Here is an 18,312-nt window from a genome sequence, read left to right as displayed (position 1 = left end):
GCATGGTAGTTCACACCCGCTTTGTGATCCTCGGTATCCCAGTCACAAACTAGAGGGGCATATCGAGATTTAAACATGCCATTGAAAAGTTCAATGAATCTCAAAATATAGGAATTCTCAATTAAACTTAAGGTTATGTTTTCAAAAATGAGGAATCAGTGAATCGTCATTCACTTACCTCCAAATTATTTGCGTGTTGGATTACGACATCCCTATTCTAATATGTAAATAATGTTGTTGGGTCCTATCCCTAATTTTTCATTTTGGGTGTTTAACTAGGGATCCAAATTCTAATCAAAATTTTTCCTTTCTATTTGTAGATGTCGAACGCAAACAACGCTATTGCTAACTCATTTACGTTAATGAGTCTTTGCAAAAAGGTGACCTTCGATGGTATGAACTTTAGCGAATGGATAAGATACATTCTCACCATTGCACACTATGAGGACAAAGAGTATGTTCTCGACGAAAAGCTTGAGAAGGTCAACTCAGAAATCGCTACTCCCCAAGAGATGGTTGTCTTTGAGACACACGAACGTGATGCAACGAAGGTCCATTGCATCATGATAGCCACTATGAACCAATAATTGCAAAAGTCCTATGAGGACATGTATCCCTATGAAATGCATCAAGACTTGATGGAGAGGTACCACCAAAGCGCGAGGAAAGAGCGCTATGAGATCATCACTGACATGATCACCGCTAAGATGGGAAATGGAGAATCGTTGACTGTGCACTTGCAAAAGATGCAACGATATGTTGATCGTCTTCGCAAGTTAAATGTTAACCTTGGGGAAGATTTGGCCATCGACATTTTTCTTCATTCCTTGCCCTCATGCTACAAAAAATTTAGGATGACCTACCACATGAACAAGGAAGAGGTCACCCTAAGCAAACTCTAAGGACTGCTGAGAGCAACCTAAAAGACAGTCTATTGCACCAACTCCCGCACCAACCGCTACTCCTGTTTTGGCTATAGGGCAGGGAAAGGGAAAGAAGAGGAAGTCTCCGTCAAAAAGCCACCACAAGGGATAGTCCCAAAATGGTTCCTCTTCTAGTGGGACCAAAGTTGATCCTACTAAGCCCAACCCTAACCCGAAGGAGGCAGAGTGCCATCATCGTCACAAAATAGGGCATTGGAAGAGAAGTTGGCCGGAATATCTGCAAGCCATCAAGGATGGAAAGATCAAGCCATCTTTTGTAGGTATATACACAATTAAATCTAATAATTCATCTCATACTATTTCTTGGGTTCTTGATACAGGAAGTGGTTACCACATTTGTTCTGATTTGCAGGGACTAAGAAGAGATAGAGATGTGGAGTGAGGAAGAATAAATCTAATCATGGGAAATAGAAGATCGTCGCCTGTTACCAAGATTGGAGTGTATTCTTTAGCGCTTAGTAATGGATTAGGTTTAGATTTAAATAATTGTTGCTACTCGCCAGATATGGCAAGAAACATCATTTCATTTCATCGTTTGTTTAGACAAGGATTTAGATATTCGTTTAATAATATGAATGGTTCTATTTATGATTATCTAAATGGTGTTTTATACTTTGAAGCAATGCCTTGTAATGGAATTTATGAAACTGTTATGGTTGTAGATCACCTAGGAAATGATGTGTTGAGTATAGATTCTTCCAATAGTATGGATAAAGCATCTTTTTGGCATTGTTGTCTTGGACATGTCAACAAGAAACGCATAGCTCAACTCCAAAAGGATGGAGTGTTGGAGTCATTCGACCTTAGGGAAGATGACACGTGTGAATCTTGTTTACTTGGAAATATGACCAAGTCACCCTTCATTGGCACGTGTGAGAGGGGTGAGGGTTTATTGGATCTCATACATACCGATGTGTGTGGGCCCTTTAGATCCACCACAAAGGATGGAAACCGCTTCTACGTGACTTTCACCGATGATTATAGTAGATATGGGTATATTTACTTAATCAAGCACAAGTCTGAAACGTTTGAAAAGTTCAAAGAGTTCAAGAATGAAGTGGATAATCAATTGGGCAGGAAAATCAAGATGCTTCCATCCGATCGGGGAGGAGAGTACCTAAGTCTTGAATTCCACGACTATCTCAAGGAATGTGAAATAGTTTCACAATTGACGCCACCTAGGACACCGCAATTGAATGGTGTGGCAGAAAGGCGCAATCGAACTTTGTTAGACATGGTTCGTTCTATGGTGAGTCGTGCTTCACTATCTATCTCATTTTGGGGGTATGCCTTAGAGACTGCCTCCCATATCCTTAACCGAGTCCATACTAAGAAGGTTTCCAAAACACCTCACGAGATGTGGACAGGGAAGGCTCCCTCGTTGGCACATATCAAGATTTGGGGTTGCGAGGGTTTCGTAAGACGAGATACTCACGCCAAGCTCGAACCTCGTAGTGAGCGATGTATTTTCATCGGCTACCCGCATAAATCCTTTGGATATCTCTTCTATAGACCGAGTGACAATGTAGTCTTCGTTGCGAGGAGAGGGGTTTTCCGAGAGAGAGAAATCATGAGCCAAGGTGACAGTGGGAGGCAGATCGATCTTGAAGAAATTCAAGAGTCGAGTGATGAAGGAACCTTTACCGCTGGCGCTCAACCCGAGGAGGAAACTCCTGTTGAACCTGTTGACCAATCCTTACCTCTTAGACGTTCCGAAATAGTTAGAGTTCAACCCTAGTTGTATGGTTTTCATATCACTACTAAAAGGGACACGTATATTAGTGATAATACACTAATAAATATAGATGAACCTAATTGCTATAAGGAAGCCATGGCAGGCCTAGAGTCTGTAAAATGGAAAGAGGTGATGGACAGCGAGATTCAGTCCATGTATGACAACCAAGTTTGGAATTTGGTTGACAATGTGCCCGGAAGTAAGACGGTTGGGTGCAAATGGATCTTCAAGAAGAAGACCGAAATGGATGGGAATATGCACACATACAAGGCACGATTGGTTGCGAAGGGCTTTACTCAGACTCCCAGAGTTGACTATGATGAGACCTTCTGACCAGTTGCAAAGATAAAATCTATTAGGGTGAGGCTAGCTATTGCTACATTTCATGATTATAAGATATGGCAAATGGATGTCAAGACCGCTTTCTTTAATGGGAAGTTGGCTGAGGATGTTTACATGGCTCAGCCAGAGGGTTTTGTCGATCTGAAGCATCCAAATAGAGTGTGCAAGCTTGAGAAGTCCATTTATGGACTTAAGCAAGCATCTCGTAGATGGAATCTTTTCTTTGATGAGAAAGTCAAAGATTTTGGATTTGCACGAAGCGAAGATGAATCATGTGTATATGTCAAAGCCAGTGGGAGCATAGTTAGCTTTCTCGTTTTGTATGTCGATGACATACCGCTCATAGGAAACAACATGCCGACTCTGCAGGAAGTAAAGTCCTAGTTTGGGAAGTGCTTCGCTATGAAGGACCTCGGAGAGGCTTCCTATATATTGGGAATAAGGATATTGACAGAAAGAAGTAAGAGACTAATAAGACTTAGTCAGAATACTTACTTAAATAAGGTACTAAAATGTTTTAGTATGGAAAACTCAAAGAAGGGAGAACTACCGATACAAAGTAATACCAAATTGAGTAAGACTCAAAGTCCGAGTACCGAAGCTGAGATTGCTGAGATGAGCCGAGTACCTTACACTTCCGCAGTTGGCTCAATCATGTATGCTATGACTTGTACTCGTCCTGATGTGGCCTTTGCTTTGAGCATGGTCAGTAGATATCAAGGGAATCCTGGTAGAGCGCATTGGATTGTGGTCAAGAACATCCTTAAGTACCTTCGGAGGATGAAGGAATGGTTTCTAGTTCTCGGAGGGAGTGATGACTTAATAACCCTGTCAAAAAATCGCCAACTAGGGTTTGGCAACCCTAATTTGCGAAAATCACCAAGCCTTAGGGTTTACTTGACATAAACCCTAATTTGTCAAGTTCATAATATGCATCAAATCCAATTGAAAACAAAAAACCAATGGCTCTGATACCACTGTTAGGTTTTATACAAACAATCCTATGTGTGCATACAACCCTAGTTTGGATCTATGTTTTCACTATAAGACATACAACTTTATGAACACAAAATAAACCCTAGCATGCTTCTATAATTTTCGAAATTTACATAGAAGTGTAGAAAAACATACCTTTGTTGTTGTATAGCAATAACAACTAGTTTCCTTGATCTCTTGAACTCTCTAGAACTCTTGAAAGCAAGCACCACAATTGTAGTGCCTCTAATGGCTCACAAACACCTTGAAGCAAGAAGGCAACTAAGAGAGAGAAGGGAATGATGCTAATTTCGGCCCTAGGGTTCCCTTGGAATCAAGTGGCCTTAAATTGAAGCATAGGGTATGTATTTATACTATAGGGTGCTAGGGTTTCAGTCAAAACCCTAATGGACAGCTTAGCCACCAAGCAGCCCAAGAAACCTTATGGAATGAGGCCTTGGACGAAAATATGATGATCCTTCATCATAATTTCGTTCCCCCTTAGTCCATTAGGTTTCCAAGCCCAAAACTCAACTATCACACAATTGACAGTTTATACCCCTTTATTTAATTTGTCTCTTTTAGTCACCAAATTAATTCCTAATTAATTTATGACTAATACTAATCAAATAAATATGATTTCTCCTTTAATATATTATTCTTATAATATATTAATAAATCATAATATCTCCTCTCTCATATCAAATTACCTTGTCAAGTTGCTTTGGTGAAGGCAACCCAAAAGGACCATGCACACTCGGGTCAAGTATATACCAAATATGGTTACTGACTTAGACATTAATCCAACATAAAGGTGCGATGATATAGTGATGCCAGTTTCCACACCGACAAGGACAACTACCGTTCGCAGTCGGGATGGGTATTTACCATTAACGGAGGAGCGATAACTTGGAAAAGTTCCAAACTGGAAACTGTAGCTGATTCAACGTGCGAATCAGAGTATACTGCAGCAAGCGAAGCGTCAAAAGAGGCAATATGGCTAAAGAACTTCATTGGCGATCTTGGAGTTGTGGCTGCTATAAAGTAGCCCATGGAAATTTTATGTGATAATGAAGGAGCGGTTGCCTTGACCAAGGAACCGAGGGATCATGGTAGATCTCGGCATATCGACAGAAAATATTACTTTATTAGGCATCAAGTAGAAGAAGGACACCTCGTAGTTAAGAGGATATCATCAGAAGATAACCCAACAGATCCGCTTACGAAGCGACTGAGCAGGGTTAAGCAGTTGCAGCATGCTAGGAGTATTGGGCTGAAGGATGATATTAGTTTAGATTAGATAGTTTTAGAAACATCTAATAGGTAAATATAATTGGCATTTGATGATTAAACAAAGGAGTATTGTTTATAAGTAAAGTTACTATTTTATATTGATTGTTTAGCTATTGTTTCACTTTGCATGTTTTGACTTCCAGAATAATTGAGTTTATTAACAACAATCGAATTATTCAAACTGTCCACAATCGTTCATATGTTGGAAGTAGGTATGAATGAAGATTGTCATGAATTGGTGTGTAGATTGTCTAAATGGTATTAGACATAGCAAAGGTTTGCTACAACGTTCATGAGTGCTTATGAACAAGGTTTAAGCATTGGAATAAACATGCGCTTGCTGGAATCACTTTGAGGTGATTGCAAGACGATAATATCATATGGTCTTAAAACCTAGATATATGGTTTATTAGTTACTAATTGGTTGTACATTGATAATGCGAAACCGCATCAGTAAATTGATGTTATAAAACGCATTGTTGTATATAGTCGGTTAGTCGATAAGTAAATGCATATAAGTCGAAGTTTATCTGTTACTTTTATCCTAAGAAGGTAAAAGCGATATCACGGCCGCTCGATGATTTGATTTGACTTATGTGTCGGGCCCGGTCAGGACTGAATTTATGTGTTCAATTAAGTTCTATGTCGAATAAATCTGAGATTGAGAAAATAGTTGTTGTACGACAAGTATAATAATCGTCTGCACGATATCAAAACAGAGGGCTGTACGATCCCTTATCTAAAGGACAGGTTACTGATAAGATCAGAGTTGACAACGTCTTTGAGAGCTACGATTTCTAATCGGATGGTGTTTGCGTTTATAGTTACTTGACTTATCCAAGTGGGAGACTGTTGGATTAGTGTCTAAGGCTGTAACTATTTTTGGTAAGTACTTGACCCGGTTGTGCATGGTCCTTTTGGGTTGCCTTCACCATAGCAACTTGATAGGGTGATTTATAGAGAAGAGATATTATTATTAATGTATTATAGGAATAATATGTTAAAATAATAATAATATTATTTGATTAATATAAGTCATAAATTAATTAGGAATTAATTTGGTGACTTAAAGAGATTAATTGGATAAAGGGGGCATAAACTGTCAAATGTGTGAAAGTTATATTTTGAGCTGATAACCCTTATTGATATGGGTTGGACGATTTTAGGGATGTGGATCACCTAGAAATCTTCCAAGGCCTTATCTAGGAAAGGATTTGGATTGCTTTGAGGCTATGTTATCCAATTAGGGTTTTAAGGTGAAACACTAGGCGCTCACAATATAAATAGACCCTAGGCGCTCACGATTAAATATTTTATAGGTCTTCTGTGACATCCCCATTTTCACGGCCAGAAAAGATCGATTTTGTTTATGCTTTGTTTAAAACTCAGAGTAACATTTTAAATAAAAGTGTTGCGGAATTTTTTCCCATAATAAAATACGATAAAGATGTATCAAAGAATTTCCGTAGAAATGTATTTCAATAAAAACCTCGGGATGTCATGTTCGATACAGATCAAAATCATAAACAATACAATATAAGCCCTACTACATTTATTCATATCTACAGGTCTATATCCGTAATCTCTCATCCCAAACATCATATATATGCTCGTGCATCAGTACAAGAAACTGAGTGGGTTAGGCTTAGGAGCGTGGTGAGCACATAGGGTTTTCAACCCACAATAAATAAGTTTATTAATTTCATCAACCAACAATAACCCGATTACCCGTTCCTGTTATCCTCACATTATGTCCCTAAAACACCTATCATAAGGGACCTAGACTAGAGATCAACATCGGGATGGACACTAATGCTAAGGCGATTCCTTAGCAATAAATGTCCTTAAGGCAACTCTGAGGGGGATGGAGTACATCAGTAAACACATCATTCACAAACACCTACAGGCTGCGAGCCTGCTAGCATTCCACTAGACTTTCTAGAAGAGTCTGTGGTCATCATCCATACTCCACTAGATGACAGAATCAACAACAACAACATCGAGGCCTCCTATCATTTTATCACACATCGTCTATTACATATACCTATGTTTTACCACAACATTTTTGTACATATAAAATACATATACAGTTTAAATCATTTAAAACATGTATAAAAATCTTTCATCAGCATATACAACAAGTATTCAGACAATATGCACACATATGACGTAGTTTATATTAAATATTTCATATCTATGTGTAAGATGAAAGTAACTATGCACTCACCTGGTAAGGTGGTGACTGGGTACTCGGACAGCACTTCGTTACTCTTAAAACAATTATCCCTTGACGAAGCCTAGTATCATTATAACTAGAGTTTAGTCCAACGTTTGACGAGACTAATTAATAGTCTAGCTATTATTAATATTATATAAGCATGAAACAATACTCTTTACCCACTATGTACAGACAGGGGCCAGACACGAAACACAGGAGGGCATGATCATTTTGGCATAAAGCACTTCTGAATCCAACAACCCAAGAGACCCTCCAAACCAGATTCCCGTATCGCGAGTGGTTAAAAAGACATTATAACGACACTTATGTAGCTCATAATAATAGCCTAAATAATCATTATAAGGTCCTAATAACATTACTATATTAAAACATAATCTATACTAAAGATAGGGTAGGCGTAGCTCACTTACAACGGGTTTTCCCCAAAACCGGGCTCCGCCAAAGCAGAGGTTCTGAGCTGAAAGCTCTTCTTATCGGAGCTTCCCGGTGCTCCTAGACTTGCTTCGAACACCTTGGAGGTGCTAGGGAAAAACCTTGAAGGTTTGGGGGTATTTGCGAGGAATGAAATGGAAAGTTGTGAAGAAAATGGGAGATTTGCGCTTCTATTTATAGGTTGCCAGCGCCAAGTACGCTGAGTGTACTAAAAAATTACGCTGAGCGTAATGGGGTTTTAAGGGTTACACTGAGCATAGTCAAAATTACGTTGGGCGTAATGTGTCACGTGTCACCATCTAGTGGCTAGCCTTGGGGAGGAAGCAACATCTGTGATCGCGCCACATCACCCAAACTCGCACAACACTCTCCCGACTTATAAAAATCATAACTCACGCATACAAGCTCCGTTTTCGATGATCTTTATATACACGCGTAGGTGGCATCATAATCCACAGCTTTTGTTTAGAATCCATCGGCTAATCTCGACCGATCTTAAATTTGACAGAAGGAGGAGATTAGATTGTTAAATAACCGCGAAAAGTTCGTAACTACTTCATGTGAACTCCGTTTTTGTCAATATTTTTACCATTGTCTTCCTATTAATGAGATCTTCAACTCTCATTTAGTTCGCATAAGCCAAAAACCGCTCGAACTAAAATTCGAGTTTCAGGTCGTGCATTGCTACGCCAAATCTTAGAAAAATCATAACTTCCTCATAAGGAGTCAGATTTGGGTGTTCTTTTTTTGTATTTTCTCAGTTTAACATACACTACAACTTTTGTTTAGATCACTACGGCCAAAAGTCACTCAATCACAAATTCACCATTAACGCTTCCCGATGTCGTGTTGGTTTTGCCGTGAAACTTCAGCGGGTCATAATTTCTTCATTATAACTCGGATTTCGGTGTTCTTTGGAATACTTGTTTCGACCGCTACAACTTTATGTAAAGATATCGGGTTATCTCACACTTTCATTTTGACGTTTTTTTATTTTTTTTTAATTATATCTTTATAATTAAGTATAAAGCACATAAATTCACATAATTCACATAATACTCAAATAATTCATATTTATTACTTCAAAAAGAGTTACATTAGTTGACCTAGACTATCACGTCATTTGTTAATGCTTAGCCCCGAAACACGGGCGTTACATCTTCAACTTGTAACAACCATAAATTTTACGCCAAATTTAAACTTTTTCAATCATAAATAAAAAACCACATAACAATGTTTTCAAAATGTTTTCAAATCATTTTTCATCAGAGTGTCCCAAAAATCATAACATAAGGATGAGGAGCGATACGGTCACGCCTTCATCTTTCCACGATCTCCTGAAGTACCTGAAACAATAAACTGAAAACTGTAATCCCGAGGGCTTAGTGAGCTACCCCCAAAATACCAATACTACACTGGCAATACCATAACAGTAATAATCAATCAATCAACATGCATATTAGGTCATCAGCCTGACTAGACTGCCCTACCGGGCCTACAGTCTGTCTGAATCTATCCCGAGCCTTCAGCGTGACTGGTCTGCCACGTTGGCCTACAGTCTCCCCGGACCGCTAATAGGATATATTGGCCTTCAGCACAAAGCAGGAATGCCTCAACCCAACCACAAGCAAATAACCATGTGCGCATACTATCATATACTGGAATATACAACCATCAAACATATCTGTCTCACTGATCATCAATCATAGAAATCTCCTGTAACTAGAGTACCGACCTAGCACGTCACTAACATACAAATCCCTATGGATCATAAGAGCATAACATACTGTCTACCTCGATTCCGATCTAACAGATCATCACCATATGTAGCATACCATAACAATAACAACTAAAGGGCCGACCTTGGTGCTGTAGACCCTATCGATATAGTGAGGATAACTCACCTTGCAGATGTCGACTCGAAAGGCCAACTCCAACTCTCGGTTCACTTGACATAGGCCCCACCACCTATCGTTATAGCACAACATACTCATAAGTCCTTAACCATATAAGGTGCTCCATAACCCACTAGTGAACCCCTGGTCAAAGTCAACAGTCCATGATGACCTTAACTCGCCGAGTACCCTTAGGTACTCGCCGATTTCTCTGAAGTGTGTTCCAACTTGTCGAGTTATCGGAGAGACTCTTCGAGTTCCTTTGACTCTCGATCAAACTTAAGGTCACCCATCGAGTTCCCTCCTTGCAACTCAACGGATACACACTCATACATATCCAAGAGAAAATTCATCCGACTTGCCGATTTGTTCTTCAACTCGTCGAGTTTTATGGCGATCTTCATCGGACTCGCCGAGTTATTCATCCAACTCGTTGAGTTCACAAGCATCTTCATGTGACTCGCTGAGTCAACTTTGTGATTCGCTGAGTCCATTCGGTCCTCTTTCCCTACAGACTTGTTTTGAGCAATGCAGCGGCTCCAAATCACAGATCCAAGCTTCTAGGGCATGCTTATCATGTAAAGTTGCAAACTTTACGTGCATGCATGGCCTTAAAGGCTCCAAATGTGTATTCGAAGGTCTTAATGGAACTTTATGCTCAAGAGGGACCTTGCTCACAACCAAGACTATGACTTTATGCTTCTATAATCGAAGGAGGGTCCAGATCTGAAGTTACAACCTCAGATCTAGCCCATAGCTCATCATACCAACTTGAAAATATATAAAACCCTTAGAAACTCAACAAAAGGGAAAAAGGGAAGTAGAAATGGCACTTGATACCTCCAAAGGATGCTAGCTGAGGTAAATCCAGCCTCCTACTCCTTCCTTGCTTCAATTCCTTTGCACTCTTAGCATTCTTTCTCCAAGATCCTCTTTCCAAGATTCAACCCCACACCAAGGCAAACACACACAAATGAGGGTTATAAGGGGGTTGTCAAAGACTGTAAAGAGGACAAAGGAGGCTAAGGCTCCTTTAAATAGAGATGCAAACCCCGTGATTTAGGGTTTCCACTGCCAGCTCCTACTTGTCGAGTCCCAACATGGACTCATCGAGTAGGTCACTTAAAACGCGATCCCACCCCGCTGCTACTCGATGAGTAGGTCAACCAACTCGTCAAGTAGAGATGAACCCAAAAAAAACCTTATTGAAGCAATACCTGAGAATCGAAGCGTTACAACTCTCCCCCCACTTGAACTAGACTTCGCCCTCGAAGTCCGTTGTAATAAAGAATGCCGGGTAATGCTTGCGCATCTCCGCTTCTGGCTCCCTTGTCCACTCGGATCCCTTCCGATGTTCCCACTGTACCTTTACTAAAGGTACTTCCTTGTTCCGCAGAATCTTCTTCTTCCTTTCCAAAATAGCCACAGGCCTCTCCACATAGTTCAGGCGCTTATCGACCTGAATGTCATCCAACGATACCACTGCCTCCTGGTCCATAATGCATTTTCGCAATTGCGCTACATGAAATGCGCTGTGGATCCGGCTAAGCTCCTCCGGAAGCTCTAGCCTATAAGCTACCATGCCAACTCTGGTAATAATCCTGAATGGCCTAATGTAACGGGGACCTAATTTTCCCCTCTTCCTGAAGCGGATCACACCCTTCCAGGTTGAGTCCTTCAGAAGAACTATGTCACCCACCTGAAATTCCAGCTCAGATCGGCGTCGGTCGGCATAACTTTTCTGCGGGCTCTGAGCGGTCTACAGTTACTGTCTAATCTACTGTATCATCTCGGTAGTTTGTAGAACTACCTCTGTCCGAGCCATCACTCTGTGCCCAACCTCTCCCCAGCAGACTGGGGTCCTACACTTCCTCCCATACAACAGCTCAAAAGGCAGGGCGCCAATACTGGAATGATAGTTGTTGTTGTAGGCGAACTCTGCAAGCGTTTTGTGGGAATCCTAGCTCCCACCGAAATCAATAACGCACACCCTCAACATATCCTCGAGGGACTAAATGGTCCGCTCACTCACCCAATCAGTCTGCGGATGGAACGTCGTACTAAAATGTAGTTGTGTACCTAGTTCCTCATGGAACTTTGGCCAAAAACAGGAAGTGAACAGGACATCTCGATCGGAAACGATAGAAATTGGAACCCCATGGTGGGAGACAATCTCTCTGACGTACAGGTCGACCAACTTCACTGCCGACGAACTCTCTCGTATGGCTAGGAAATTGGCACTTTTGTTCAATCGATCCACAATGTCCCATATAGCATCGAACCCCTTTGCCGTCTTCGGCAACTTCGTGATGAAATCCATTGCGACCCTTTCCCATTTCCACATGGGAATCTCCAGAGGGTGTAACTTACCATGCGGCCTCTGATGCTCGGCCTTGACCATCCTACAGGTCAAGCACCTCTCAACAAACCAAGTGATATCTCGCTTCATACCAGGCCACCAGTAACTCGAACTCAAATCACGGTAAATCTTGGTGGCTCCCGGGTGAATCGACAAACGAGACTTATGAGCCTCCTCCATCACTGTCTACCGGACCCCTCCGGACATCGGAACCCAAACCCGACCGTAACGGGTCAACAATCCGCAGCTATCCTGAACAAACTGGGCGCTTCCTCCCTTAATCATCTCCAACTTCCAGTTCTCTGGCCTCATGCCCTCAATCTAAGCATCCCTGATCAAACCCACCAGTGGGGAATCCACTGCTATCCTCATACACCTAGCTGGGGTCGAGGACCCAGCTGATTTGTGGCTCAGAGCATCCGCAACCACCTTCGCTTTACCAGGATGGGAAAGGATCTCGCAATCATAGTCCTTGACCACATCCATCCACCTGCACTGTCGCATGTTCAGGTTCGGCGGATAAATGATGTGTCTCAAACTCTTGTGATCCGTGTATATAGTACAACAAACCCTGTATAGATAGTGCCTCCAAATCTGGAGAGCAAAAACCACCGCTCCCAACGCAAGATCGTAGGTAGGGTATCTCGTCTCATGCGACTTCAGCTACCGCGATGCATAGGCTATCACTCGTCCTCTCTGCATAAGGACTACCCCCAAGCCGGTGATGGATGCATCACAAAATACCACAAAATCCTCCACTCCCTCGGGGAGTGTCAACACCGGCGCCTTGCATAAACACTGCCGGAGGGTCTCAAACGCCCTCTGTTGCTCAGGTCCCCACCTGAGATCCACCCCCATTCCTCGTTAGACGAGTGAGGGGTACGAAAATCTTAGAGAAATCCCGAATGAATCTCTGATAATACCCTACTAAAACCAAGAAACTCCTGATGTCTGAGGGAGATTTCAGAGTCTGCCACTGCATTACCGCCTCCACCTTGGCCAGATCGACCAAAATCCCCTCTTGGTTAACAAGATGTCCGAGGAAATGGACCTCTCGTAACCAAAAATCGCATTTCGAGAACTTGGCATACATCCGTTCTTGCCTCAGAACCTCCAACAACTCCCTAAGATGCTCCTCATGCTGCTCTCGAGTCTGGGAATACACCAAGATATCATTTATGAACATAATGACCAAGCGATCGAGCATCATTCTGCAGACTCGGTTCATAAGATCCATGAACACCGTTGGTGCGTTGGTGAACCCAAACGGCATCACCACGAACTTGTAATGACCATAATGAGTCCGAAACGCGGTCTTCTCCACTTCCTCCTCCCTCATCCTGACCTGGTGATATCCTGATCTCAAATCAATCTTGGAAAACCAAGACACACCCTGCAGCTGATCAAAAAGATCATATATCCTCGGGAGTGGATAACGGTTTTTCATCGTTAACTTGTTCAGTTCCTTATAGTCAATGCACATCCTGTGCGAACCGTCCTTCTTCCTGATGACAAGGATTGGTGCTCCCCAGGATTTACTACTCGGACGAATAAACTGCTTGCCCAGCAGCTCTTGCAACTGAGATTGTAGCTCCAGCATCTCAGGCGGTGCCAGTAGGTATGGTGCCTTGGTGATAGGGGCTGCACCTGGCACTAAGTCGATCCTGAACTCAACCTGCCTCTCCGGAGGCACTCCGGGTAACTCCTCCGGAAACATATAAGCAAATTCCCTCACCACCGGGACCTCAGAAACTCAGAGCTGCTCTCTAACTCGCGTATCTACCTCATACAACAAATAACCGGGACACCCGTGCTGAATATACTGTCGAGCCCTGCCTGCCGAACAAAACCCTGCTCCCAACCTGGTGCCCTCACCATATACTACAAGTTCTCCCCCACTTGGGGTTCGAACCACCACCTGTTGTCCCTCACACTCGATCATGGCGCCAAAACGGCTAATCCCATCCATCCCTACAATCACGCATACATCCCCTATGGGGATAGGAATCAAATCTATTAAGAAGGACACCCCAAAAATCTCTAACTCGCATCCCCGGTAGACCGAAGAAGCAGAAACCTCATGCTCGTTGGTGATCGAAACTCACGATGGACACTGAAACGACCCAAAAATACGACCCAAAAATTTCGTTTTTCAATATAATCAAAACCATAATATGAGTATCATAACATAAAAAAAACATACGCGATGTATCCCAAATCATAATAAAATACTGTGCAGAAAACTGTATCATACTATATCAAATCCAAAACAACTAAAACCATCCCCAGGACAAAAGCTAAGCTGTGGTGTGTGCGATGCTATCACCCCGAGCTCTTCCCTTTGCTTGCGGAAGTACCTGAAACCAAAACTGAAACTGTAAGCATGAAGCTTAGTGAGCTCCCCCAAACTACCACATACCATACAATAACATATAAACACATATTGGGCCTCGCCCACTGCATCGGGCCGAAGCCCGGAAACTGCATCGGACCGAAGTCCGGGACTGACTGGGACCTTGTCCCCTGCATCGGACCGAACTCCGAAACTAACTGCATCGGACCGAAGTCCGGAACTAACTGCATCGGACCGAATCCCGGAACTAACTGCATCGGACCAAAGTCCGGAACTAACTGCATCGGACCGAAGTCCGGAACCGACTGGGACCTTGTCCCCTGCATCGGACCGAAGTCCGGAACTGACTGACTGAACATGGCATAGCATAACGCATCAACTAGCATGAACACATATACGGCATACTGCATCGGGCCGTAGCCCGGAACACATAACACTTAACGCATAAAACATAGCACACAAATCTTGTTCGAGCCACGAAGGCATCCAACATACTAGCTGCTGCATCAGACCTAAATCCGGAAACTACTGCTAACTGAACGGGCCGGCATTGTGGCCTTAGACCCGTTCCTACTGGAAGGAAACTCACCTCGTAAGCTGGCTGCTGAGTGTGTGGCTCGGGAAGCTAACGGCTGCTGCTCCTGAATCTCCTCGGCTACAAGTCCATAAACACACTCAATCAAATACTAAACACTGCGCTTGGGGTAAAATGACTCTTTTACCCTTGGTCAAAGTCAACTCTCTTTTGGGCTGACTCGCCGAGTTGGGCTGCCCAACTCGCCGAGTCCTACTCTCACTTCTCAGTTCTGCACGCTGCTACTCGTCGAGTGTGGCATCGACTCGACGAGTACCCTCTTGATCCAAGAACTCAGACAATCTTCATCCGACTCGTCGAGCCGTATGAACAAACTCGACGAGTTGTTCTTGATCTTTAAGAAGATTGCCTTGGACTCGCCGAGTTGTATGAACAACTCGCCGAGTCCCTCCATCACTGAGTCTACCCTCAACTCGCTGAGTCCACTCACTAACTCACTGGATCCACTCGACACTGATAAAAATGGAGGAATCGGGAACTCGCGACCCAACTCGCCGAGTCGTTCTTCCCGACTCGCCGAGTTGCCGCCATGCAACTGATTTTTACTCGATTTTGTTTGAATCCAACACATACAATTGATAGATCTGAGTCCAATAAGCTGATTTACCACGTAAAGTTTCCAACTTTACGTGTACAACCTCATGAATAAGGGAAATAAGGCTAAAAGATGCACAAAATGGGTAGATCTATGGTTAATATGCAAAGAAACTCCAAAAAGGCAGTAGATCTAGGCTCTACAACACCCAATCATTCAGATCTAAAGATATCTCGACTTATTAAGGCATTCATGCAAACATAAGGCTTGGAACAAGCATCAACTAGATCTTAGAAGAGCTCTAATGGAGGTTTAAAGCATATAACAAGAGGGGAAATCCGAAAATACCTCAAATAACTCAGATTTGCCCTTGGATCTTTGCACTACAACTCTTCTCCTTGCTCCTTTCTTCTTCTCCTTCTTCACACCTTCACAAAATGGCATAAAAACACTTATAAGCTCTCAAGGATGAACTAGGGTTTTCTCACAGCTTTAGAGGGTGAAGGAGGCGAGAATGGGGGGCTATAAGGTGACTTAAATAGTGGGCAACCCGGGGATTTAGGGTTTCACCCAGACGGATGGACTCGCCGAGTCAGGGATATGGACTCGCCGAGTCCCTGGCTCACGCGTGCTCGAAGTCGCGACCCTACTCGGCGATTCAGGCTATGACTCGCCGAGTTCCTCTTGCAAAACATACAACAATTACCAATGAATTAACATACCGGGAACGGGTCGTTACAATTTTCCCCCACTTGTCTCAGACTTCGTCCTCGAAGTCTGCTTCGGCTGGATCTGCAAATATCTCCGGGTAGTGCGCTCTCATCTCCTCCTCAGCCTCCCACGTCCATTCAGACCCCTTCCGGTGCAGCCACTGCACCTTCACTAGCTGAATTACCTTGTTCCTCAAGGTCTTGATCTTCCGTTCCAGAATCGCGACCGGCCTCTCAATATAATTCAGGCTGCTATCAACCTGAATGTCCTCTAGGGGAACGACTGCTGTCTTATCCACCAAACACTTCCTTAACTGCGACACGTGGAAGGTGTTGTGTATCTGACTAAGCTCCTCGGGAAGATCCAATCGATAAGCAACCCGACCCACTCGGGCCAAAACCCTGAAAGGACCAATAAATCTGGGGCCCAATTTGCCCCTCTTCCGGAACCTGATGACACCTTTCCAAGGTGAGACTTTCAGAAGAACCATATCTCCCACCTGGAACTCCAAGTCCGAACGCCTCCTATCGGCGTAGCTCTTCTGCCGACTCTGCGCAGTCTGCAGCCTACTACGGACCTGCTGGATCAACTCAGTCGTCTTGAGCACCACTTCGGTGCTCCCTATGACTCGCTGACCGACCTCGCCCCAACAAATCGGGGTCCTGCACTTCCTGCCATATAACATCTCAAAAGGAGGTCGATCAATGCTCGCATGATAACTATTGTTATACGAGAATTCCGCTAACGGAAGATACGTATCCCAACTGCCCCCAAAATCTAGAACACATGCCCTAAGCATGTCCTCAAGAGTCTGAATCGTCCTCTTGCTCTGCCCGTCAGTCTGAGGGTGGAAAGCGGTGCTGAAATGGAGACGAGTACCCATCTCGTCGTGGAACCGCTTCCAGAATCTGGACGTGAAACAAACATCTCGGTCCGACACCACCGATACCGGCACTCCATGGCGTGCCACAATCTCCCGCACATAGATATCAGCTAACTTTTCTGCCGATATACTCTCCTGAATCGGAATAAAATGAGCACTCTTCGTCAACCGATCCACTACTACCCATATCGAGTCCACTCCACGTGCGGTCCTGGGGAGTTTGGTGACAAAATCCATGGTGATATCCTCCCATTTCCACACGGGAATGTCTAACGGCTGCATCTTGCCGTGAGGTCTCTGGTGCTCCGCCTTGACCTTCCGGCAGGTCAAACATCTCTCAACATACCAAGCGACGTCCCACTTCATGCAGGGCCACTAATAATCAGGTCGAAGATCTCGATACATCTTCGTCGCTCCTGGGTGAATAGAAAATCGAGACTTATGAGCCTCGTCCATCAATACTTGCCGTACCCCACCCCAGTACGGTACCCACACCCTACCATGAAGCGTCAACAAACCCCGACTGTCGTAATCAAATGAAGCTACTCGGCCCACTATCCTCTCACACTTCTGTCTCTCCTCCTTGAGGCCCTCCATCTGAGCCTCCTTGATCCGCTCCAACAACGGAGTGATCACTGTCATCCTCATACACAGATCTCTGATAGGGGCCGTCGACACCTTGCGGCTCAGGGCGTCGGCCACCACATTGGCCTTCCCTGGATGATAAAGGATCTCACAGTCATAGTCCTTCAGCACGTCCAACCATCTCCTCTGCCTCATGTTCAAACTCGGCTGATCCATAAGATATCGCAAACTCTTGTGATCCGTGTAAATAGTACAGCGGACCCCATAAAGGTAATGTCTCCAAATCTTGAGGGCAAATACAACTGCCCCCAGCTCCAAGTCGTGGGTAGGATAATTAGCCTCGTGAGGCTTCAACTGTCTCAAGGCATAAGCTACTACGTGTCCTCACTGCATCAATACTGCTCCCATACCTGTGATCGAAGCATCACAATAGACT

This window comes from Lactuca saligna, chromosome 5 (genome assembly GCF_052625555.1).
Source record: "Lactuca saligna cultivar CGN05327 chromosome 5, ASM5262555v1, whole genome shotgun sequence".
Classification (NCBI taxonomy): Eukaryota; Viridiplantae; Streptophyta; class Magnoliopsida; order Asterales; family Asteraceae; genus Lactuca; species Lactuca saligna.
The sequence above is the reverse complement of the archived record's forward strand: the minus strand, read 5'-3'. Positions refer to the sequence as shown.